The following is a 19376-nucleotide window of genomic DNA, read 5'->3' on the forward strand; positions in this document are numbered from 1 at the left end:
CGGGTGCAGAATCAGCTCTCTCTCTAGAAGTCCCCTGAAAGGGACTGAGGGAGAATGATTGGAGCAGTCTCTTGCCTTTGGCTGTTTTTTGCTGCTGCAAGGGGACCCAGATTTCCTTGCCCTCTGGATTGTAGGGCCAGTGTGGCCTCCTGCCTGGGAAACATGTATCCGAATCTGGACGGATGTCTGGGGCCGCCATCTTACTTGAAACACACTCACAAAAATGATGCTTGTACATTTTTTGTAGAGGCGCCTGTTGTTTGTGGTAAGGGGCAGAAGGCAGAGAAAGGACCTCAATCTGTACAGACTAATTCAGGGTCCATAAGTACTATTGAAAGGCATGTAGAAAGAAGTAAGTGTAAAGTGTTATGCAGTATCGTGGGGTCTCTGAGGAATTAGTAAACCTTAGGAATCAGTGGGGAACTCCTGTATCATGGCAGCTGTGCCTCTCCCAGTATTTAAGCACTGTGTAAAGATGGGGGATTGGTAAAAACATGCGAAAGAGACAGGAAATTATATGCTCCCAATTGTGCTCAATAATAAGGGTTGCCGGCAGGAAATTCACATGTATACCTGTATACTCCCATCTTCCAAATTAGATCAGTGCGTGGTCAATTTCACGTATTCCAGATATGCTAAATGTGGAAACATACAGCACAGAACTGTACTTTTCAGTAGTAAACATAATGACCCTTAAGGGAAAGGAGGTGTTCCCTGACCGAAAGTTCACATTTCTCAGTGTATTTCTCTGATCCTTGGAGGGGGAGAGACTGAGGCTTTTCCTCATCTGATCTTCCCTGCAAATCCCTCTTTGGAGCTGCAGCTCCTCCCTTTCCCTAGAATCTGGAGCGCTTGGCTTCAAATCTGGAGAGGCCTCCTCACTCCCCCAGCCCAGAAGGGATGAAACCCCCTTCCACTCCAGACCATATCACCAGATTCCCCAGGTGGTGAGTTGCCTGTCCTCTGCCGTGGTTTCGAACCACCACCCCAACACACACATACAGGTGTGCACACTGCCCCAGAAGAAATGCAAGGAAAGGCTTTACTAACTCCGGGCAAGGTCCTGTGGGAAAGCTCCAAGGCCCGGCCCCGGAAGGAGAGCCCCTCATTTTTCCACACTGCACTTTGGGAGGCTCAGTAGAGTTTTGACTCTCACCGCCTCAGAAGCCACTGACCCCATGACTGGAGCATCTGTTATGCTGGGAACTTAGTCCCCCAACCACTCTGCCTCCAACTTCTCTTCCTGGCCTGATTAAAACAAACATCAGGTTTCAGATGCAGTTGGTTTAGAAAGAGAGGTAGATTCTTTTAACCTGCTGGAATTATCTCCCTCGTTTTCTCCTCCCTCATTACTTGTTCTGTGCCTCTTGGGTTTTGTCTTCTCTTTCTCTCCAAACACAGAAAGACAGAAAATGCAGGACTTTTCTGGGCTTGGAGGGAACGGATGGAGAGGGAAAGGAGGGAATGTGTGACCCATCCAGGCGGCACTGAGAACTGTGATTGGAGGTGCTAAGTCATCAGAGTAGCAACCGCTGTCCAATGCCTAGAGGTTGTTTGATTCCAGGGTCCCTCACACCCCAAGAATCCAATGGCATGTCTTCCTTAAGCAGAACTAAGGATTTGAGACTAATGCAGTTTTCAAAAACAGGAAGAAGAAAAAATGCTCCGTTGTTTGGGTGGCCTGATGTGGAGGGAATGTGCAGTCTGGGCAGAGGTCTGGGCTTATAGAGAAATGAGTCCTCGGGGCGGAGGAGGGTGAGGCAAGGCCTGCCACCAACTGAGGCTCCTGAGGGCAGGTTTGGCTCTGACCTGGCCAGCGGAGGACCCTGGGCTGTTCCCAAGGTGGAGGTGAGATCCAGGGACTGGAGGTCTAGGTCCCTCTCCTGCCTGGCTGCCCCACGGGCCCTAGAGCCCACTCAAAAATCCGGAACAGCTGAAAAGGGGGGCAGAAATCCCTGAAAACACCCAGATCTGTAATCTGCTTAAACATCCAGACCCATCTTGACAGAAAATTTTTCTCCTTGCTTGACTTGCAACTTTCCACTCTACAATTTGGTAATGTGCTCCTGGGGCCAGTTTGAGCTTTCAGATTTTGGGGTTCAGCGCTCAGTCTCTAGGTAGCTAGACTGAAGGGTCTGTGGCCGTTCCCCTCCTTTCCCCATGCTCCCCTTGCTTCCTTCCCCTCCCAGAGCTTCTCAAAAGATGACTAGGGCCTTCTTGTAGAACCATGAAATCCCACCATTTCAAGAATGTCAGACTCTTGGAATGTCAGGTTAAGAACTGCTGTTTGGATAGATCAGACGAGTCTGTGCCTGGAAAATGTTGAGACAAAATATGGTCTCTCATGTAGGTTTCCCCTCCCCCCACCTGGAGCTGATATCTCAGTGCTTACCAGGTTGAAATCCACCTGCAGAAGCACCAGGTTCTCTCCTCTCCCCACCCCTGTCTGTAAAGCAAGGGGCAGAAGCCACCGGGGCCTGAAAAGTTGCCCAAATCACAACTCCTTCTTCCTCAGGAAGATGCTGGAGTGGCTACCCTCAGCCAACTTTCCATCCTTGCCCTACCTGCCTTCCTCCCCTCCCTCAGCCCCAGTTATAGGAATAACAGCCTTTGTCTTGCAGGAATAATGAAGGCCAAAGCTTCCCCATCTCTATCCCATCGCCCATGGGGTTGGGGCCCCACTCTGCGTTGCCCCCTTCTCAGCCCTTTGCTTTTGAAGAACCCCCAGCCGCTGTTCAAGGCTGAATCTTCGTTGGAGTGGAAATGAGGGCTGAGTCCAAAATAACCTGGCTATTAACTAATCATAATGAGAAAAAGAACCATGAACTCCTGAGCCTTCACTGAGCCTTCACTATCCAACCTTTTTTTTCTTTTTTACCCCCCCTTAACTATGGCCAAGGGTCCCCGCACCTCGGCCCTGACCCGCCAGGAGTAACCAGATTGCCCAAAACTCTTTTATGGCGAGAAAAGTCAATACCCAGAGACTTCATCCTTTAAAACAATAAAAAGGGAGAGGAGCCAAATTTCTATTCGTTAAGCCTCTTACCTCTTTCTCAGCTGGTGCGCTCCTTGGCCACGGGGGCCTCCTGGGCTCGGAGGTGAAGCTCCTCGCAGCAACCTTTTCCCCCCCGCCGCTCCTCCTGCGGTCTGAGCTGCGACTCCTGCAACCGCCGCCGGGAGAAACCGCGTCACTGCCCTCTGCCGTGGAACCAGGTCTCCTGGGGATCGGGACGGTCGCCCCTCCGCGCGAGGGGTTTGAGACCGATGCGCCCCTCTGTCCCCCAGCTCTAGACACGCTTGGAACTGCGCGGAACGTCCTCAAGTCCTGGGCAGGGTTCTCTCGCTCCCGGGCCAGCGTAGCCGTCTCCGACGGCACACGCGCTCCGCAGTGCTCCGTGAGGGATCACCTCCCGGCCGGGCGCAAAGCGAAGGTCCCAGCTCTGGCTGAGCGACTGCCTCCCCGCTGCGGGCAGGAGGACCGGGAGGTCACCGGGGCCCGAAGGCGCCCGGGCTGTAGTAGCCGTAGTAGCCACTGAGACTCCGCGCGCCTCCAGCCGCCGTCGCCACCGGCCCGCCCAGCTGCAGGCTGGCGCGGCAGGGGTGGAATCAGGAAGCCTGGCGGGGCCTGGCTCGGAGCCCCCGGGCCCCCTGAGGCGGGAACCTGGAGGAGGGATTCGAAAGAGGCTTTCAAATCCGCCCAGGCGTCTCGAAGCGGCAATAAAGGGGCGAAGGGAGGTCGCAGTTCCGCGGGTGCCCCCTCGGACGCCGCAACGCCAAGGGCCGGTAGACTCACGGTCTCTGCGGTCTTCCGGAGGAGATGGGGTGGGCTGGGGGGCTCCGTCCAGCCCCGGGCGGCGCGGGGAGCGGCTGTGAACGCTGACCCAGCGCCTCGCCCCAAGCGGGATCTCGGCGCGGGGGGACCTGCAGGGGCAGGGGCTGGGGCGGGGCGGGGCGCCCTTTCCCAGGAAGCCTCTTGCCGCGGTTCTGCTCCGGGGGCGAGTGGGTCCTAGGCTCGGCTACTCCGCGCACGAAAACATTGGCTCCCTCCGGCCTCTGGCGCCTGCACCACCTGCCCCCATTTCCCGGCCGTGGATTTCCCCTCCTGGATGAGCCCTTCCTCCCCACAATGAACAGACGATCTAGCGGTACCCCGCCAGGTCCACCTCTAGCCTCCCGAACCGACTAATTAATTGGAGAGCCTTAAGGAGACCGAGGAGTCGTAAATGGGCAGTTTGGAACGAGGGGGTGCTGACGAAGTCATTAACCTCCCGGTAAAGACCGGGAAAGGAGACGCGCCTGGCTGCCTCAGCGGCCCCTGTGGGCCCTTCTCTGCACGCGGGTTTGGCCTGCTCCACCCGCCCCCGCGCTCCGGCTCCCAGCTCCCTTCTGACGGTTTCGGTTCCCTCTTTGTCATTCTCTCTGGTGGCTTTCAAGGGCCCCGTTCTTTGTGTCTGCTTCTGTCTACCTGTTCAGCTGTCTCTCGCTCCCCTTTCGGCGCCCAACCCGAGGCCAAGAGAACTTTAAGGTCATGACGAGCGGCCTGGCTGGCCGTCTAGGCTCCCGGGGTCACAGACACGGCCCCTCAGCCTTGGCTGGGACTTGGGGAGCTAGAGATCCCGGGACATATCCACAGCACGTCCCCCCCCCAGGAGCAAGGGCCTTCCCGAGGGGAAAATGGATGCTGAAACTTTCAGCTCCTTTTCGGTATGGACCAACTCGGACCAAGGCCACAAATGGCTGGAAAAGATCCAGGCCCCAGTCCAGAAAAGCTCCATAGCATTTAGAATAGAGATCCAGAGACCCTGCTCACTCCTCCTCTGCGGAGGGGGGGGGGGGGATGGGCAAGGGTGCACTGAGGTCAGGTCAGGCTTGTGGGCCATTTGTCTCAGTCCTAAGGTCCTCAGCACCTGTAAGCAGGTGACCTTTGTTCGTTGTTCCCAGGCAAGCCAGGTCACACTATACTCCTGACCTTGTGATACACTTAGAGTTGTTCATCCTCTCTTTTAATTTTTCCCCATAGGTACCCAAATCTAGTCCACTGTGTCCCTCTGCATCTCATTTGAGGTATTTGTATGTATCTGGTGGACGAAAGGTTCTTAACATTTTTGGGTTCACACAATGATGCTTTAAAATCTGATGAAAACTATTGGTTCCTTGGGGGGGGGGGGGACTACTTACGTAGTGCCCACCAAATCCCACAATTTCAGAGGATCAGTATCCTTGGACCTCAGGTTAAGAACTCCTATTTGGATTGATCAAAGAAGTGGGTGTCTGAAAAATGCTGAGACCAAATATGGTCAGTTAATATAGGTCTTTGCTTTTATTTTCTCCCATAGCTGATATCTTGGTGTTTACCAGGTTAGACCTTCATCGTTAAAAACATCTATGCAGCAATGTTCCTCTCCCCACCACTACCCGTAGGGTCTGGGTTCCCAGTTGGGGGGGGTCATTCTTTCTTCTCTTTCCCTGACCAGGGGGTCCAGAAAGTGGGAAGCGCTTTGCTGGGGAAAACTGACCATGGACTGGTCCAGGGTGGGACCAGATGCTGGAAGGAAGTGGGACTTGGGCAGCCACCCAGGAAATTAAAAAAAAAAAAAAAAAAAAGTACTGAAACTCCTGGGAAGGGAAGGCTACCTGGTGACAACCCCCCAGATGATGCTGTCTGTGAGCCAAACAAATAGGAATCAGGCAGGAGAATGTTCTTTTGTGTCCCTTGTTAATCTACTTAATTCCATTTCCCCAGAGACCCCAGCTCTTCGTGGGGCTGAGGGCTTAGTGGTGGGGGTACTGAGCTCGGGGTTAAGAGGGGGCAAACTTGCTCCCAAACATTTTTGTAAGTTTCTTAGTAGGAGCCAAACATATCAGGTAGCCCCTGACAAGCCTGGGAGAACTTCTCATCTCACCCAGCACGTGTGTTGTTGTGGCTTCTTTAAACTCTTTGTCCACAGCCTAGTATCAGCTTTCTGGCCTTCTCCCCACTCCTGTGACCTGACCAAGATCACCCTGAAAAAAGTCGGGTTTCATTGGGGTCTGAGAAGTGAACAGACTTCCTTCTTCTAGGACTATGTTCAGACAAATTAAGGGACCAGAAAATTATCTGGCTTATTGCAACCCTCCCAACACACACACACACACACACACACACACACACACACACACACACCCAGACCCTCCTGGTTGGTCCTCAATTGCCTACACCTTTCAAGCAAATGTGACTTGGGGAAGGAAAGACCCCAACCCATTGCTAGTTGCCTCTCTCTGGGCTGATACAAACCACCGTTCTGGGCTCTAACAGGAAGCCAAGGGCTGGCTAATAGTATTCAAACCCCTGCCTGCAAATAAAAAGAAAAAATAAACAATTTTCTGCTTGGGACAACTTAAACTGAAGAATTCAGGCTGTGAGCACCTGACCTAAATACTTCTAATCAGAGCAGAAGAAATATATGCCCATTTGTTCCCTACTTTACTAATTTTAAAAAAAAAAAAGCTAATTGGTGTTCTCGGGACTTCCGACTGAGGGTCAGGAGCCTCTAGCCATCTCTCCACTCCTTTTCAATTCCCTGTGTCCCCCTACCCCCTCCCACAAGGCCATCCCCACCGTGCAGTTGGCCTCTTTCAGACAGACAATGGGAGGGGGCTGCCCTCAGACCATCTGGCCCCGCCCCTGCACCAGAACTTTGGCCCTGGAAAGGCAGTGCTGTCATTGGCCAGAAGTTCTTGCCCTGCAGGGTCGTCCCCCTTCCCGGATCCCTGGACTAGTTTCTGGGGGCAGAGACCTCTTACTGGCTGCAAGTCAGCACTGCTAACTGGTGGAGTGCAGCTCCCGCTGGAGCCCCAGAGCTTAGCCCAGTGCGGGGCACACAGTAGGCACTCAGATGTTTCTGGAATGTGAAATAAGAGTTCCCACCAGGCAAAGGTCTAATGATTTGTTTGGGGAGTCTCTGAGGCGGATGCATGGAGAACTTCAGGGCCTCCTGACGCCCAGGAGATAAGCAAGTCCTGGTTTTATTCCGATTTATTCCTCAGATGTTCTGCTTTAATTACAGCTTTCTGGGCACCCTGTTTCTTTTGTATCCATTCTCTAAGGCAGGATCCTGCTCTCTCCAGCCAAGGGGAAAGGCTCAATGAGAAGCTGAATGAGAATATGCCACCACTCCCCAGACCTTTCCCCCACCAGATCCAGATACTTCAGGCTAAAGGGAGTTTGAACCTGAAATGAGCCAGATAATTGCCCCAATTCTCTGTTCCTTATTGAAGAGGTAGTTACAGGCCAAGGGGTTCAAGGGGCCTCACTTTTATGGACATTGCTCTAAGTCAAAAGAATACATTATACATATACAGGCTGAGAACATACCCTCCAACCTAGAGTAGTTCTCTGAGAACAAAGCAGGCTTCCTCCTCCCCCCTTCCCCTCCCCCTCTCCCTCTTCCCCCCTCCTCTTCCTTGTTATTAATAGTTATTATTTACTAAATGCTCCCTGTTCACCGGCATTGTGCTAAATCCTAGACACGTTGTACATTAATTAATCCTTACAACAACCCTAAGAGTTAAGACGCTGAGATTTTACGGCTGCAAAAACTGAGTTACTTTTCCCAGCATAAAGTCTCTGTGTGTGTGTGTGTGTGTGTGTGTGTGTGTGTGATAATGTTGATGGGATACCCGCAGATCTGAACGTTCAAGTGGTATGACTCGGATGGAAGTGAAGAAAATTGACAATGAGAAGATCTTAAAGTTTTTGAAATATAGAATGTCTTAATAGAAAGTGGATAGTTTCTCCTGCCCTAAAGTGAAAAAAGAAGTGATGCAATTAACTGGCTAATTCCCAGCCCCAAATGCTTTCCCTGGAAATGGGCATATAATGAGGCCGACAGTATGTTCGCAGTTGAATTCGCCTGATGTTGCTCCATTTCTCCCCCTAACTTTGGCGAATCGATTGGGCCATCACACTGAGACGCACAGACGCCTCCCCGACGCTCCCATACTCGCGCGCGCGCGCACGCACACACACAAGACTGCTGACACACGCAGACCCGAATTTATCCTGCCTCCAGAGCCTTTTACGATTCAGCCTCGGGAATGAAAATAGGGTTTGGCGCAGAGTAATGTGCCCGAGGCCGGTTAGGGCGCAGCTGTTCCAGATGTGCTCTCGGTAATTAGGCGTCCACGAGAGCCCCTGCCCGGCGGGAAAGGCGCGTTTCGGGGGGGGGGGGGGGGCCGCGGACGTGGGCCGGCGCTGCGCCCCTAGCCTTTCGCGCGGTGGGCGCGCGCCCTTTGCTGCCCCCCCCACCGGATGCCCCCTAGCCCCTCTTCTTCCCTTCCCTTCTCGCAGGGGACCTGTCTCCCAAGAGTAACTTTGGAGAGAAGGCCAAAGAAGGCCCCGCAGTATAAAATGGCGTCTCTGCCTTGACAGAAGAAGAGGGACCCCGGTTTCTCCTACCCCGTGCTCCTCGGGTTTGGGGCATCTCCGAGCTTAGAGGGTTGGGGTCCCGAACACTAGGCTTCTTTTTCCCATCTGTAATTTGGCTTCCTTTTCCTGTAATCCGACAGGCCATTTGAACCAAGGAGAGTGACCCGACTGTCTGCGCTCAAGGCCTTTCTCCTTTGGGTTTAGGGAGCAGTCGTGTATCCGACACCTTCTCTTAGTCATCAGGGCCTCTGACAAAGTGTTCAAACCTCACAATATCCCAGTCCAGTAGGGTCGTTTTTCATCCGTGCCTTTGAGGGCCTAAGGCCTTTGCCCTCCATCCCTCCATCGGGCACGTCTAGGGAGGTTATAAACGTGGAAGGGGCCAGGTCCTGGAAGGGAGGGGGCCACACTTGTCTTGGCTCCCAGTCCTAGCTGAGACGCTCTTATATCCGCGTCCACTTCCCTTATGTGCTCCCCCAAATATTAAATCCAGAAACCCCCAAACTTCCAACAGAGACAACACCCTAAGGCTGCTTTTCTGGGAAGGGGTTTTGCTTCGGAGAAAGACGTTTTTGCTGGGGTCGTCCTCATGTAAGAACATTCCATTTGGAGTACAGCGCCTGTCTGTCCTCTAGCCCTACCTCACCATTTTAATAGTTGCTCTAATCTTGGGCTTACCACTTCTTCGGTCCCCAGCGTCTCCGTTTGCAAGTTGGGGGGAGGGGTTAAGGATTCCGGCGCTGCCCTTGAGCAGGCTCCTGGGGAGATCAAAGGAGATTGGGCTGTGGAAGGCTCCCTAAAGTCGGGAATGAGCGTAGGGGGTGGGGAGCGGATGGAGCCGCGATTAGCTGCCGATTCCTTTCCCGGCCCTCCCTGGTTTCATCGTATTTCTCTTACTTGGCAGAGGGCGCCAAAGGCGACGCGCCTGCGGCCAGCTCCAGGCCAAGCCCAGTGCGTCTGCAGGAACCAGCCTCTTCGCCGCGGGACCCAGAGCAGCGCGAGGACGCAAAGCCAGGGCGCCGCCTAGAGGTCGGCCGCGGCCTCAGCCTCACCCGCCAGTCGGCGCAAAGCTGCTTCCCCAGTGGGAGCCAGAAATCAGCGGACAAAATAATCCTGCCTGAGTCTCAGGGATGCGGCTTCCGGCACCTCTGACTACTCCGAAACCCACCCCTCCAACGTGATGAACCGTAGGAAGGGAGACGGAAGAAGAAGGCTCAGAAATACTTATTCTCCTTGTGACTCTAAATGGAAGAGGGTCTCGATTTCGGTTTCTTTGAGGATCCTGAGTTCTGCGTCTATGTCTATACCTGCCTTCTCTCACCATACAATGCCCAGTCCTCTCCAATCGTGCTAGACCTCTGCTTTATCTTCGAGGAGGCCCAAGAGTAGGGAAACGTTGCCCCTAAGTCATACGGCGTGGTCTTCTACATTTTCAGTTTTCTGAATAATTTGAAGATCGAGGAGCTTTGGGGAGAGTATTCGGAAAACACCTGAGGATGAAAATCAACAGTGCCTAAATGGCCTTTATTCACTGAGTGACCGTTAGCTCAGTTGGAGTCTGAATGGCATCCGGGAGCCCTGTTGGTGGGTGTCTGTGTTGGGTATGGAAAGTTGACTCCTTTGGGGCCAGGCAGCTGTGGAATGAGAAGGCAGGCTGGCATTTATGAGAAGGCTTTTGAGGTCTCCGTTCAGCCCCATATAGAGAGTTTTGTTTTTTAAACTACGATCCATGGCCTGGGTTCTGGGAATGGGGGTAGAGGGAGGCTACAAAGCCCTTGAAAAGTGTATGCAAAGTTTGTATGTGCACAGATCCATCTGTGGCCTCTTCAGATCTCCCAGAGTCTAAGACTCTAAAATGGTTCAATCCCCTTTCTTCGGTCTAGGGAGTAATAGGACTCAGGTCAGCAATGGTCAGGGAACCAGCACACCGGCCTGCCCCCACTGCAGGCTTCTAGAGTGGGTCAGGGTGTGGGTAATAACAGTCTGGAATGGTGCGGAAACTGCTGGCCCCTGTGTCCAGCCCTCCGCCCGTCACTAACAGCTCCCAGAGGCAAATCCTGATAGGAGGGGTGACTGCCAGTAGCTGCCATCACAGTATTTTTAATAAAAATCTAGCATGAGAAAGAGTGAAATGAGGGAGTTCCGGCACAGAATATGGAGGGAGCTGGAGATGCCTCTTCATGCAAATCCTGGAATATGAATATCGGGATGGAAACAAGCTGCTTCCGGCCCTCCAGCTGTTAATAAGCTCCCCCTTCCTCCTTCTGGGTGCAAGGAAGGAGCCAGAGGGCACTGCTCCCATCCCCCCTGGCTGGGGCAGAGTGAGACTGCCTTTCAAAAAATCTGTGAACCACAGACCCTAGTATTTCCCCCCCCATTCCATTTTTTAAATAACTTTATTTTTAAATTTGTCTTTCTTTTTTAAAAAGTAACCCTATGCCCAATGTGGGGCTCAAACTCACCACCCTGAGCTCAAGAGCCACAGGCTGTATGGACTGAGCCAACCAGGTACCCCCATTTTTTAATCACTTTAAAAAAAGAGGTTCCCGGCAGTGTCCTGGGGACTTTTCTTGGAAAGAAGGTTGGGCGGGCCTGGAGCTGGCAGGTCACACAGGGCTGCACCTGTGTGTGTCTGTGGGAAGAAGGGGGTGGTCAGTGCACCCAACCCCCACCTGGGCCTGCAGCTGGGGCTCAGTTGGGCGCCCCAACCCTGGCTGAACCCGAGTTCATTTTAACCCTCCAGCGCCTCTTGGACCTGAATCCTTGGTAATTTTTGTTTGGTGAATAACTGTGAGGCATGAGCAAAATTCCTTTGCTCTCCCGCCCAGAAGTGCACCTAACCGCCCCGCCCCCAGCCCCCAGCAGACAAAGTGAGCAGGAAATCAACAACTTCACTCTCTGTTGCGAAAAAGGGATTTTCCTTGGTTTTGATTCACAACGGCCTGATGGCGATTCCAAATCCGGATTTCACAAAGTTTGGTAAAACAAAAACAAAAACAAAAAAAACAAAACAAAACAAGAACAGAAACAGAACAACAGCAACAACAACAAACGGCCCGGTGCGGGGCAGAAGAGAACTCTGGAGAGGGCAGTGGAGGTGCGGGTGGTGGTTGTTTCTGTTTGACTTGGAGGCTTTGAAGGAGCCGGACAGCAGCCGGTGGCAGAGCCCGGCGGAGGCCAATCTGGACGCTTCTCAGCGCTGGCCGTCACCTCCACTCCGCCTGGGACCGGCCTCTCGGTTTCTCCCCTGGGAGCCCTTGCCCGGCTCAGCGCCTGCAGGCCTTCTGAGCCCTTTTCCCCTTCAAGCAAGTACCTGGCCATGCCGGGGTGGGGCCCGGCCAAGGTCGGGCAGCTAGAGAGGAAAAAAGAAAAAAAACAGGAGGAAAAAAAAAAAAGGAAGAAGAAAAGAAAAACCCGCTTTCAGCGCAAAGATGCGAAACCGGAGGCCACAGGGCGTGGTGGGCAGAGCGCGGGCCGCAGCGAGGAAGGACCGGGCGTCTAACTCCGCCGCGGCGCAGAGCCCGGGGGAGCCGAGCCGAGGCCGTGCGCGGGGCTCGGGGCATGGAGGGCCCGGGCGGTGGCTTCCAGTCCTGGCCGCCGCGCAGGCGACTCGTGCGACAGAAGAGGCCCTGGCGGCGGGCGCGGCCGAGGCAAAGTCCCGGGGGCCGGCGGCCGAGGCTGCTTCTCTCCACGCGGACGCGGTCCGCTCTCGGGCGAAAGAAAAGGGGCCGAGGTGGCTGCTTCTGCGGCTCGTAAATTTGTGTCCCCTTCCTTTTAACCCGCCCCCCGGCCGTCTTTCTTTTCAGGACGTGAGGGGATGTAAACCATTTGAAGTTCATCAACACGGTGAAGTTTTATTGTATTTCCGGTCCCCAAGATTTATACCCGGGGAGGGGGAGCGGGCGGCCAGGCAGACTCCCTCGCTCCCTCGGACTTCCCCGCCGGACACGTGGCCACTCGGACCCTCGCCTCCGGGGCCGGGGCGGGAGGGAGCCGGGTCACGGACGGGGACAGGCCGCTGGCTCCGCACCTTCTGCACCTTCCGACGGCCGCCGCCGCCCAGGTGAGTCCGCAGCCCGCGGGGCTGGCCGCCCGCTGCGGGGCGTGCGCGTGAGCACCTGCGACGCAGTGGGTGTCTCGAGGGGGAGAGGTGGCTGGAGGGGACATCGGTGGGGGTGGGGAGCGAAGGGCCCAGGCTGAATGAAGCCCAGGAAAGGAAGATGCAAACTTGTTCTCTGTGTCCCAGTCGGAGTCCTCAGCCTCTCGGGTTCGTTTCTTTGAATTCGGAATGGACAGTCTTACCTGGGGCAGCTCAGCCTTTGCGGAGCCAGGGGGCACCCCCAGGATGTTTCTGGCAGGGCGACTTCCCAGCGACTCTTCAGGTCAACCCGCTTCCTGTGCCCGTCATACTCTTCTGTTGGCTCCTTAGTTGTCCTGGTACTTTCTCACACTCTGCTTTTCCGTCTATGTCTCCTGCAGCCACTTTCTCAGCACTCCCCTCCACTGTCTCGACTTCAGGCTCAAAGCAGGGCTTTGGCCTCTCAGAGCTGCCCTGAGTGACCCTGGAATACAGGCACTAGCCTGCCGGCGAGTGTAGACGCCCCTTGATAACAATTCCAAGGTGAGATTCTTATGTGGAGACCTGCAGCTGCAGAGACCGGGGCGGAGAGGCGGTGACCAGGCAGGTGTATCAGTGAGGCCTTGCCCAGGCCTGGCGCTAGGCCCAGGGTCCCCATCCACCAGGGCTCCTGGAAGAGAGCAAAAGTCCCTGGAATCTGAGCTGCCAGGCCCAGCTCCAGAATGGTTTTTCCTGGAGTCCTGCCTCCAGCTCTTTGGACATGTTGTTTACTAGAACCGGGTTCTGCTGGGGAAGTCGTGGAGGAAAACGGAGTTAGCTGGCCAGCCGCTTGGGCACACAAAATGGCTGCGGGGGGGCCTGCCCTCAGGGAGCCCTTGACCTGGAGTGTGAACTGGAACTGCTGAGTGAATTAGGTAGTTTCATGTTGTTGGGCCTGGATTTCTGAACACAACGACATTAAACCACCCGACTCACGGCAGTTACTGCTCCTCGCTTAGCTGGAGGAGTGGGGAGCTGGGTAGGGAAGCAGCCTTAGGGCTGGCGTATCACCTTTGCAAAATGGTGACAAGGTTTGAGGTCCCCCACCCAGAAGCAGTGAGGGTGTTCCCCAGAGGAGAGATCCGGGAAGTTTCTAGGGTGTCTTTCCACTTTCTTATTTTTTAAGTGTGACTTGGGAAGGAAAGGGGGGAATGGGGAGCATTCCACATGCCAGAGACACCTTGCTGGGCTGTTCCCCAGAGCCAAAGAATGGTGTTTGGGGTTTCAAACTTTCTGCCTTGGGATCTTGGGCTCCTGTCTACATTTAGAGTCTCCAGAGTAAGTCTCTCCAACTTGACAAATACTTGATTTCAGGAGATACAGGGTGGGAGGGGCAGCCCTTGAGGTCTTTGTAACCCTTGGAGGGGGGACAGGACTCCACTTCAACAGGAAACTTGAGGTCCTTGGAGAGGGCTCAGTATGTTCCATTCTGAAAGGGAAATATCAGGATCCCATGTAGCCTCACCCTGTGGGCCTCCAGGGTCCTTCCTAGGGTCCCCTAGTGGGACAGAGGTGGGTCGGAAAAAGTCTTACCTTTCCCAGTCCCTCAGCTCCTTCCCCACAAAGTGGGCAAGGCTTTCCCAGAGACCCTGGGGCTGGGCTGCAGGTTTTACCTAGGTTCAAAGGGCCACCCACTGGGAGAAGGGCCTGGCTTGCCGGCTAAAGGGGAGCCCAGGTTGTTGGGCTTCATTCCAGGGAGATGGAGCCATGGGAGATGGAGCCGGAGGGCGGGGCAGGGGCACAGCTCTGATACCCTCTTTGACCCCAACCCATTCCAGGCTGCTGGCTCTCTGCCCAGAAAAGGAAAAACTGGAAGTACTGGCGGAAGGAGGGGGACGGTCCAAAGCATAAGCTAACTTTTGTTCCCAAACTTTTCCCCCCTGCTTGAGGCAGAGGAAATGTAGAAAGGGGCTGGGAAAGAGGCCCGACCGGATGGGGCTCCGGCGCCAAACTGACATGAAGTGGGGGGGGGGGGTTGTCTCTGAACAAGGGGCAGGGTATCTGCTGGGAGTGGAAGGGCCCTTGGGAGACCCACACCCAGCCCTGGAAGAAATATAGCCTACAATCCACTGTCAGCGGGCAAAGGCTAACAATACTGTTCCTTGACATTTTCTTGTCCTCCAGCCTGGGTGAAGGTGGTCTGGAGAGTCATACTGCCTTACCTTACTTCTCTCTGGGCTTCTCACAAACCTGCCCAGCCACCAGGGGCCTGGAGCCTGACTGTCTTCCATCCCTGGCGTCTCTTGGCCAACCCCTCCCAGGAACAGTGCTGTAAAAAGAAAAAAGGGGGATGTTAGAGAGAAAAGAGGAAATAAAGTCTTTGGAAAGCAGAGAGTTTTACAACAGCCACAGGTTTTATGGAAGCAATTCCGTAATAACCTTCTACCTGCTCAGCTCCTTTCCGCCCTGCTGCCGCCCACCCCGTTTGGCCTCCTGGATACCCCCTCCCAAAGAGCCAGCCACCCCCACCGCCCTCCAGGTTCCTGATGGCTGAGAGTTGGTAAGAAGATTCCTGAGGTCTGTTTGGGCTGCTGACCTCTCTCCGTTCCTCCTTTCACCTCTGACATCCTGGTGGGGTTGGGGAGATCTGGCAGGAGATTTCGTTTGCTTTACAATTAAACCCCCCGAGTGGAGGGTTTGGAAGCACTGAGATTTGAACCCATGGGTGTCAATTCGATGTGATCCATTTTAGAGGCTGATTTGGATAAAGGCTGAAGGTTCTGGGGACCTTGGTTTCTTCCCCCCACCCACTCCCGAGAAAGCATCCCTGCACCTCTTTCTTCACGAGAGTGGGTCTGGACTCTGGTTCTGAGTTAGAAGAAATACCTCCGGGTGGTTGGAGACATAGGCGTGGGGACTTTTCTGATTTCTTTGGAGACAGCAGAGCTTTGCATAGCCCCCACAGACACCTGAGGGCTTTCACAGTCCACTCATCTTTGCCCACTGGCCAGATTCACACTTGTGAGGGACACACTTGTGCACAAGTAAGGGTGCCTTGGTTCTTATGGCCATCACTGCCATGAAATAGGCGTCCCACGATACACGCCGTCCCTACAGTTTTGGGTGAGATCCTCAGTAAAGGATGTCATGGTCAGACCAAAAAGTCACAAAATTTCATGCCCTCTCCTGGGCCAATTCGAGGTATTTCCTTCACCTTCCAGAGACATATTTTAGGAGAAAGTTGTAAAAGAATGCAGATTTAAGTCACATGCGCTTGTTTGCAGATACAACATATATTTTGCTTGAATATCAAATCAACAGGAGATTTTCAAGCAAAGCTTCCTAATCAACTAATATTTTATAGCCAAAATTCAAGTACTCACGTACTCAAGTTTTTGTCTTTTCCATAGGTGTGTGATTGTTATAAACAACGTATGCAACAGCTTTTGGCTAATAGATCTTCTTATATGGACAGAATAGTAAACCCACATTATTCACACGGTTTATGCACGCGTCCACATATGCATCACCGAATCATCTATATGAACGCCCAAGCACGCCCAGTATTACAGCTGGCCATACCCATTGATTACATGGTCTATACACAGCATAGAGCACAGCGCATTTGCACACCATAATAAATATCCCATAAATTAATATCGATTTGAAATATACCTACAGGATACACACATCTATTCAAATACAACATGCATAAATTTCAGCTTAGCTTATCCATTAAAAGCAAACTTTCCCCCTTTCCCCATGTATTGTCTTTCTTTTTGTTCTTTCCTTCTCTCTTTTTCTTTTCCTTCCCTCTGTCTAGATTTTCTCCTTTTTTATTGATAAGATTCTTTCCAAAAACCGCCCCTATAGCACAGGCACTCACCGGCTGGGCTGGTTCCTGGCCAGGGTCGGCCTCTGCTCTCCTCACCTCCGGCCTCCTCCTCGCTCTTGGCTGCTCTGGGCCCCAGTGTGGCCAAGGGTCGCAGCTCTCTCCTGCCTTCCTTCTTTCGAGCCACTAGTTCCTGGCCCTAGCTGTGTTCAGGCGCGGCTCCTGTGCTGGGAATGACTAGAGGCTTTGAGGGAATGCAAGGTTTTCCTTCTTTCTCTTTAGGATCAGGGGTGGGAAGTGGGGAGCAGTTTGCTCTCTGGACAAAGTGACCCCCTACTCAAGCAACCTCTCCATTCAGCATCTTTAGAAGCTGGACTCCAGGGGCTGCGATCTTGTTTGCCTCCCTCCTCCACGGTGGGTACCATTGTTTGGGAGAGGAAACAAGGTTTGAGGGAGTCCACAGACCCTCATAACACCCAAATGGGGGGCTCCCTCCCAGTTGTCCATTTAACCCTTTCCCTGAGTTGGAATGGAGCTCCAATTTGGGACAGCAGTATTTTCTAGAAAGCCTGGCTAGGGTAGGGGTATTGCCTGATGGTCTGCATCCCCACTTAGAGGGAAGAGAGCTGGGTGGGGTGTGGGATCTTCCCTCCAGAGCTCCCGCTCCTGAGAGGACTGAGACCTCAAAACCTGTCATTTCTAGAAATTGTCCCCACCCTCCCGTTTTAAGAGCGAAGCCCAAGCTCTGGTCTCAGAAAAGAGGCCTGGGTCTCCTCCTTTCCCAGCACCTGGGAGCCACCAGGGTTTAGGAGCAACTCCCCGTACAGACAGCCACTCAAAAACTTAGGGTCCCCCCACCCTATCCCCATCTGCTAGGACTCTCCACACTTGTAGGGCACAAGTCATGAGCCCAAATGTTCTTTCTCTAACTTCTTCCCTAAACTCAGTGTCCCTCTCAACATCTCTCTTATTGCAAAAGAGGCAGCACCCAGGTCTGGGCCAGGAATGGGAACCAGAACGGCTGCAGTCAGAGCCCAGCGCCTGCACAGCCTGGGTCTTAAGAAAGCCCAGTGTGCTGTGACTTTTCTATAAATAAAAAGGGCCCTGCCCACAGTCCACATGGCCTTTTGGGCCCTAATTTATATACTACAGAAAGTCATATACTCAGCCTGCCATGCTTCATAACACCATTATTTATGGCAGGAGAGGTTTTGTTTTTTTTCTTTGAAGAATATATTTATTACAGGTAAAGCCAACAGCAGACTCCATACGTCTGGCAAATCGAGAACAGGTGCTTTACCCTAACTGTGATTCATTCGATCTGCCTTCAGCTTTCTCGCTGTTGAGTCCGGGGAGCTCCCTCGACTTTCCCAAGCGTCCAACCGCTACTTAGAAGAATTTGCATCAGATTTTTGTTTCCCCACTTGGGTCCCATGGAAAAAGCACATCTTCACGCTGTTTGGTTCTGGATCTGCTGGGCTGTCGCCCTCCGAGAGCTGGGGCGGAAAAGGAGGGGGCCGGCTGGGCGCTGGCATTGATCTTTAAAAAATCATTTTGAAATCGCCATAATGTGAAGAAATATGGCGCTTCACCCTCGTATTTCACACGTAATGACACGAGATGGCTCCATTTGGAAAAGAAAAGCGGGTGGGAGTGTGTCTGTATGTTGTGTGCGCGCGGAGGCGATCCCACAGCCTTCTGCAGGGCAGAGGGGTACGTGGCCAAAAAGATAAAACCTCAAATTAGAATGGCCCCGCTTTTGTTAAGAGGACACGGCTGGGGACAGCCTATCTGTTGAGGGCCCAGGGCCCGACAATGCTGAGAACCCCCCCCCCCCAAGCCTGCTCCTAGACCCAACCGGAGGAGAATCGGGTCTGTCCAGGGGCTGTGCCTCCCTGTGTGCCTACACCACGAGACACGACTATACCCAGGGCAGAAGCTGGAGGAGCAGCAGCGGCTGGGAGATGAGCCAGGAAGCCAGCCGGTGGCCCCAGGGGAGTCCCAGCACAGGGCCGCATAGTAGATACCAATAAAACGCGCTCTCTGAAAGCTCCAGCCCGAGTTCACAGGAGGGAAGGCGATGGGTGGTCCGGAGGCTGACCTGCAGGCTGTCTGCCTACACTGGTACCCAGTTCGGTATTTGGAAATCTATCAGGACACCAGTGCCCGGGAGAGGAGCCATCCAGGAGAGGCGATGGTCCCCTTCTTCCCTGGGTGTAAGGGGAGATAATCTTCATACCCCTTCCCATTCCTCTACTCTGCAGACACCTTAGGGAAGTTCCCTTAACCCTTTCTCACATTCAGCTTCCCCAATGGGCAATTTTGAGGGCCTGGGTGGTTATCAGGGAAGGAAAGGCGTCATGGCTATGTCTCCACCCCAGGGACCCCATACTTCCATACTTCGCTAGCTCAGAGCAGGGCCAGAGAGAGGCCCTAGAAATTTAAAGGCGCTTTGGCTAGTTGTATTAAACTCTTTGAGAGGCTCAACTTTCCAGAGCCTTCCAGAATACCTTTACCTCATGTAGGTTCTGATTTTAAGAGGGCTAAATTTTAGGACCAGATCATCGGACACTCACCCTCTTGTATTCCCCTGTTTCCTCTCTCAGCTACGGAGGGGTCAGGAGAAACTCCCAGGCCTGTAAACCTCCCAACCTAGTCACAGAGAACCCTCCAAAGCAGATAACGCCCTATAAAACCCCCAACTTCTCTCCCATCCCCTTTACTTTATCTCCAGTGGATTGCCGCTGCACTGCTGTTTAATAAACGTCTTGTGTCGAGGGGACAGAGGAGAGGAAACGAGGCCTGCGGGGTGGAATGGCAGTGCGTTTGGGGGGGGGGGGGACAGGACCACCTCTCTTTAATTATGCTGTGGGCTTCTGGGTCTGCGCCCCAGGCTGACTCTCTCCCTCCCTCTGCCCGGCTCTCCCTCTCTTCCTCCTGGACCCGCCTGGGGAGAGGGCTCCACCGCCTGCATCCCTCCCGAGGCAGCCCGCTGCTTTCCCTCCGCCTCTCCTCCGCCCCCGCCGCCCCATGTCGAGAACAACCCCCCTTCCTGCAAAAGGGAGGGGGGGGTGGCGAGC

The sequence above is a fragment of the Meles meles genome, chromosome 18 (genome assembly GCF_922984935.1).
Source record: "Meles meles chromosome 18, mMelMel3.1 paternal haplotype, whole genome shotgun sequence".
In the NCBI taxonomy this organism is placed as follows: domain Eukaryota; kingdom Metazoa; phylum Chordata; class Mammalia; order Carnivora; family Mustelidae; genus Meles; species Meles meles.